Genomic DNA, 7,333 nt, shown 5'->3' with positions numbered 1-7,333 from the left:
TGTTTGTCGCAGCTTAGAGTGACAAAAAGTAGCTAGTTAAAGTCAGTTAACAGCTCTCATGTCTCATCATTGAGCATCCCAAATGGAGCCATTGCTATGGATACTCAGACACAGATGAGCATGTGACAGCGCAGGCAAAATATATGAGGAAGGTTAAGGGTGATTGAATTTAGAACAATTGTGAACACCAAGAAAGTAGCTACAAGGATCATGCCCAGTGCTCTAAATAACTCTGTCCGTAAAGATAAGGGCTGCTCTGATTGGATAGCGCAAAATTGTCTCCGTTCACTCACTTCAAATTTCACCCGATCACTTCATCACACTTCTTTCAGTTCACACGCAACAACTGTAGTTTAGACACTGGACACAACCAAAAACTACTGACCACAACCACTGAACCACACACCTATTTACCAAAAACTACTGACCACAACCACTGACAACAACTACTAACCACAACAACACAACTACTGACCACAACTACCGAACACAACTACTGACCACACACCTATTTACCAAAACCACTGACCACAACCACAACTACTGAGCCCACATGTTTATTTATTTTTATTTGTATAGAAACATCATTATGATGTGGAGGTCCTAGGCTGGTGTGGTTGCACATGGACTGCGCTTGTGAGGTCTGTTGGACGTACTGCTAAATTCTCGAAAACAAATTTGGAGGTGGCTTATGGTACAGAAATGAACATTAAATTATCTGGCAATAGCTCAGGTGGACATTCCTGCAGTCAGCATGCCAATTACATGCTCCCTCAAAACATATGTGGCATTGTGTTGTGTGACCATTTATTGCACCTGTGTAATGATCATGCTGTTTAAAACTTTTTAGTGACAGGGGGCAGTATTCGGAAATTCAGATGAATGAATTTGTATAGAAAACACTCTGAAGTTTCTAAAACTGTTTGAATAATGTCTGTGAGTATAACAGAACTCATATGGCAGGCAAAAACCGTAGAAAAAAATCCAACCAGGAAGTGGTTTGTAGTTTTTCAAGACTGGGCCTATTCAGTATACAGTTACTTAGGGTTCATTTTGCACTTCCTAAGGCTTCCACTAGATGTCAACAGTCTTTAGAAAGTTGTTTGAGGCTTCTATGGTGAACAGAGAGCGAACAAAGGAAGTTGGAAGTTGTTGACTCAGGAAAGGACATGGCCTCAATTGCGCGCATTCATGTGAGAGGTAGCTGTGTTCCATTACATTTTTGAAGACATTTGAATCATCCGGTTGGAATATTATTGAACTTTTATATTAAAAAGGCCCTAAAGATTGATGCTATACATCGTTTGACATGTTTCTACGAACGGAAATATAACTTTTTTGACTTTTCGTCGTGAAATTTTCTGCGCGCTTCCTACATTTGGAGCAGCTTACTGAACACGCTAACAAAGAGGACATAAATGATGGACTTTATCGAACAAAACAACATTTATTGTGGACCTGGGATTCCTAGGAGTGCATTCTGATGAAGATCATCAAAGGTAAGTGAATATTTATAATGCTATTTATGATTTTAGATGACTCCAAAATGGCGGGTATCTGTATTGCCTGCTGTTGTTTTCTGAGCGCAGTACTCAGATTATTGCAAAGTGGGCTTTCCCCGTGAAGCTTTTTTGAAATCTGTCACAGCGGTTGCATTAAGGAGATGTTTATCTATAATTCTTTGAATAACAGTTTAATATTTTATCAATGTTTATGATGAGTATTTCTATGAATTGATGTGCTCATTCACCAGAAGTTTTCAGAGGAAAAACATTTCTGAACATTACGGGCCAATGTAAAATGGGGTTTTTGGATATAAATATGAACTTTATCGAGCAAAACATACATGTATTGCGTAACATGAAGTCCTATGAGTGCCATCTGATGAAGATCATCAAAGGTTAGTGCTTTATTTTAGCTGTATTTCTGGTTTTTGTGAATATGTCCTTGCTTGGAAAATGGCTGTGTGGCTTTTATTTTTTAGGCACTGTCCTAACATAATCTAATGTTTTGCTTTCGCCGTAAAGCCTTTTTGAAATCGGACAATCTGGTTCGATTAAGGAGAAGTGTATCTTTAAAATGGTGTAAAATAGTAGTATGTTTGAGAAATTTGAATTATGAGATTTTTGCTGTTTTGAATTTGCCGCCCTGCTATTTCACTGGCTGTGTCCCACAGGTGGGACGGTAGCGTCCCACATAGCCCAGAGATGCTACTCAGCTTCTTGATATGCCACACCTGTCAGGTGGATGTATTCTCTTGGCAAAGGAGAAATGCTTACAAACAGGGATTTAAACAAATTTGTGCAAAACATTTGAGAGAAATATGTATTTTGTGAGTATTGAAAATGTCAGTGTATGTTGCCCTAAAGCTTATTACAAGCTCTACGCAGACACAATATTTTTGTAATCACCATCTATCTTAAAACATTTTATATAGAGAAAAATGCCAGTTAAACCATGCTGACTGGTTTCATCAGGTACTCTCGTTTCCTTCTCTTTGCCTTTCCACTCCTTTTGTCTTTGGATGTTAACGCTTAATTTGTCATTGGATAAGGGTCCCTCCCACGCCAACTTCTTGTAGCAGGAAGTCAGAAGCATTGCTCAGACATCCCTGATACGAGCCTGACCTATATAGAATCCAGAAAAGGCCTGCAGACCTGTCTCTAGTGTGTTGCAATGTTGTTTTTCCTCACAAATACGCTCCGGCAATCAACATACTTTTTTACTACCTGAAAATTGTGTTGCTTGGTTCTGATCTATAGGTTATATAGGCCTATTTGGCCTTAATAACCAAATATAATCTCAGTGACTATTATAAGTAATAACCTGCAGTCGCCAACTAGTTAGCCATGTGCTTTTTTTCTCTGTGACCTAAACATGATGCTGTTCTATTTTTAGCTGATATGGAAATGAATACACAAGCAGCATATCAAACTAGGATAATGTTTTAGGTTACACCAGCAAGTATAATAATAATAAGGGCATATTTTTGCCAAGCTGATTGTTTCACAAGGAGATGTGGGAAGATAACTGAATATGTTTTTAGCCAGGCTAAGCCAGGCTGCTAGCTAGCTACTGTTCCATGCTTTCACAAAATGAAAAGACAAATAAAAACTTTTGCTATCACCCCCCTGTGAATGGGAGTGGGACTGGCGAGGATATCATGTTTCCAAAAGGTGTCCATGCAAGGTTGGTGGAATCGTATTCAAAATGATTCACAGCTGTAATGGCTGCCAACGCTGCTTCCACCATGCATTAATAACTCTGGGGTATGAAGACATTAGCAATCATTACATCCTCATTTTGCACTTAGTAATTTTTTTAATTCTCAATATTTTCTTTCACTTTGAAAATGTGGAGTAGGTTGTGTAGATTGATAGGAAAAAAATAAAATGTAATCCCTTATTAGATGTGAAGACTGCAAGGGGTTTGTAGACTTTCACTAGCGACTTTATAGAGAGAGAGCAGTAGGGACAGATGAGGTGGAGGAAGAACAGAACTGAATGCAAGGATCTGAGGGTTGGAGGTATGAAACTGAGCCCAACCCAGAGATGAAAACGAGGACCACATAAATGTTATTTTTTCTGAAATCATAGCATTCATAGTTCCGATTTACTGTAGCTTAGTCGAAATGTCTACTGATCCTTAGAAATGACATTTGTAATGTCATGACCTTGGTGAGAGGCCAAGAGCCTGTTTAAGATGTTAATTGGCTCATGGAGACATGTACACACACAAATATAATACAAATACAGCCAAACACACATGGACTCACACATACAGTACACATACACACATTTACACACACCGCCGTGCCCTCATGCACACACACACACTCACCAGAACTACATTTAAGACACAGAAGAAAAAAACTTACAAAACAATTTAAAAGTCCCAAAATGTATGTACCAATCACAGATCGCCCCTTTAAACTAAGAGCCAATGCTGCTGTAGGGATGGCATACCAGTTGAGGTATATCAAATATGTACTCAAACGTATGTTATTAACACGTTTTCATCAGTCCTATAAAAATGGTAGACTATCAGATACTCAGAAGGTCTGATTTCACTATTATTGAAACAGAACCCAGATGGTAAATATAAAGAACCAGTACACCTAAAAAACTGGAGACCCCTTACACTTCAGTGTTGTGATACCAACATCTTAGCAAAATGCATTGCGCATAGAATTGAAAAAGTATTGTTTATCCTAATCATAAAGTTTTTTTTATAAAACAAGTACAGGAAACAATAGAACACTCTGGGAAACCAGGCCTGGTATTCATAGCTGACTTTGAAAAGGCCTTTGAAAGTACGACTGGAATTTATATATAAATGCCTGGACTATATTAATTTGAGAATCTCATACAATGGGTTAAAATGTATGCAATAGTAACCTCCGGTGTAAAATAGTAAATAGTGGCTACTTCTCAGAAAGTATCGGCATATTTATTTATTATGGCCATTGAAATGTTAGCTATTAAAATCAGATCCAACAATAATATTAAAGGGCTAGAAATCCAGGGCTTAAAAACAAAAGTGGCATTGTACGCTGACGATTCAGGTTTTCTTTTATATCCACAATTTGGATCCCTGCACAGCATCATAGCGGATCTAGACAATTTTTCTAACTCTGGAATAAAAGCTGTTATGTATTGGATCTCTAAAAAATACAACTTTTACATTACAGTGTAGTTCACCAATAAAATATTCAGACGGTGAAGTGGACATACTCTGTGTTCATATACCGAAAAAAATTTATTCTCACTACAATTTAATAGAAAGTTAGCCATATTAGATAGGATTTGCCACCATGGAAGAGACAACACCAGTCTATTTGTAGAAAAATCACCCTGATTAATTCTTTAATCATATCCCAGCTAACCTATTTACTTATGGCCCTGCCTACACCTAATGATTTGTTTTTGAAATGATATGAACAAAAAAGATTCCGCTTTATATGGAATGGCAAGCAAGACAAAATTAAACCGGCATATTTATTTACTGAATATGAATTCAGAGGGCAGAAATGATTAAATATTAAAGAATTGGACCTTTCACTAAAGGCTTCAGTCATACAAAAACTATACTTAAATCCGAACTGGTTCTCTAGCAGATGAGTAAGAATGGCTCCAACCTGTGTTCAAGAATGGCCCTTTTCCCTTCATTCAGATTACAACCTCTCACTTTCGGTTATTTGAAAATGACATCTACAAAATATCGCTTTTTTTAAAATAAGCAATCGAAAGCTGGTTGCAATTTCAGTTTAATCCACCAGAAAAGACAGAACAAATATTATAACATATGGTTAAACTCAGATAGTATTTGATAAAACATTATTTTTTTTATTTTGGGCAAACTTTTGATGCAGACAATTACATTGATAGAAGCCACAATCTGAAATATTAAAGTTGATCTACCCCCTAAAAAAAATATGCTGTAGATGTGAAATAGGAAGTGGATTAATAGGAATAATAATGAATGTGAAGACACACATTGCTCTTGCAACACTGCACCGGATGAGAGATTAAAAACCTCTTAAGGATCGGACTCTTTTTTTCAATTTTTGCCTAAAATGACATACCCAAATCTAACTGCCTGTAGCTCAGGACCTGAAGCAAGGATATGCATATTCTTGATACCATTTGAAAGGAAACACTTTGAAGTTTGTGGAAATGTGAAATTAATGTAGGAGAATTTAAAACACAGCAGGGGTTTAAACTATAGAACCGAGTTCCTACATTTCAATATAAAAATGAATTTTATCAAACAAAACTATGCTACATTTTATCTCTGAGACCCTCAGAATGACAAATCAGAGCACGATTACTGAATGTAAGTACATTATTTACCTTCAGAGGTGAATGTATCAAACCAGTTGCCATGATAAGTGTTTTGTTGTTGTGCACTCTCCTCAAACAACAGCATGGCATTTTTTCACTGTAATAGCTACTGTAAATTGTACAGAGCAGTTAGATTAACACGAATTGAAGCTTTCTGGCCATATAATACATGTCTATGTCCTGGGAAATGTTCTTGTTACTTAAAACGTCATGCCAATCACATTAGCTCAACCGTCCCGCGGGGGGACACCAAACCCGTAGAGGTTAAAAAGTGGTAATTTCTTCAGCAGCAATAGCCTCCAGAATAGCTGTATAGCTGTGCATAGCACTGCCTTGGCACCCAATAATTGTAAAAAAAATTAAATGTACCCCTTTTTCTCCCCAATTTCTTGGTATCCAATTGGTAGTTACAGTCTTGTCTCATTGCTGCAACTCCCTTACGGACTCAGGAGAGGCGAAGGTTGAGAGCCGTGCTTCCTCCAAAACACAAACCAACCAAGTCGTACACCGGGCGACCGTGTCAGCGTGCACTGCGCCCGGCCCACCACAGGAGTCGCTAGTGCGCGATGGGACAAGGACATCCCTGCCGGCCAAACCTTCCCCTAACCCAGACGACGCTGGGCCAATTGTGCACCGGCCCGAGACAGAGCCTGGACTTGAACCCAGAATCTCTAGTGGCACATTTAGAACTGCGATGCAGTGCCTTAGACCACTGCGCCACTCGGGAGGCTGGCACCCAAGAATAAACAGCTCTAGGGTGAAATTTCCCCTATGTACAGATCTAGGATCAGCTTCCCCTCCCCTAATCCTAACCATTTGTGGGGGAAATGCTAAATTTACCCAAGATCACTGCTATGGGGCATTTTCACCCTACACCGAATAAACAACTAAGGGGTTGTTGTAGTTTGCATGTCTATATGCATACACAGATGTGACATGTTGGTGTTTCTGTGGTCTATTACTGATATTTCAAGCATCCCTGGTCTTATTCTGTGAATGGTAAATACGCACAATCCTTTTTTGTAATCACCATCTATCTTAATACATTTTATAAAGAGAAAAAATGCCAGTTAAACCATGCTGACCGTTTTATTCAAAGGACAAAAAAATGATGGATTCATCAGGTACTCACGCTTCCTTCTCTTTGCCTTTCTGCTACTTTCCTGGTCTTTGGATATTAATGCTTCATTTGCTCCCGAGTGTGGCAGCAGTCTATGGCACTGCATCTCAGTGTTAGAGGCGTCACTACAGACCCTGGTTTGATTCCAGACAGTATCACAACTGGCCGTGATTGGGAGTCCCATAGGGTGGCACAAAATTAGCCCAGCTTCTTAACTGACTTGCCTATTTAAATAAAGTGTTGGGTTCTGAGAATATGAAATATACTTATTCATTGAGGGTGGGAGGGGAATGTATAACATTTACATTCAGTCCGGATATGCTAGTGTTAATTATCAGGTATCCTATTGAAATATTGAGTGTTAGGGTGT

This window comes from Salmo trutta, chromosome 2 (genome assembly GCF_901001165.1).
Source record: "Salmo trutta chromosome 2, fSalTru1.1, whole genome shotgun sequence".
NCBI classification, from domain to species: Eukaryota; Metazoa; Chordata; class Actinopteri; order Salmoniformes; family Salmonidae; genus Salmo; species Salmo trutta.
The sequence above is the reverse complement of the archived record's forward strand: the minus strand, read 5'-3'. Positions refer to the sequence as shown.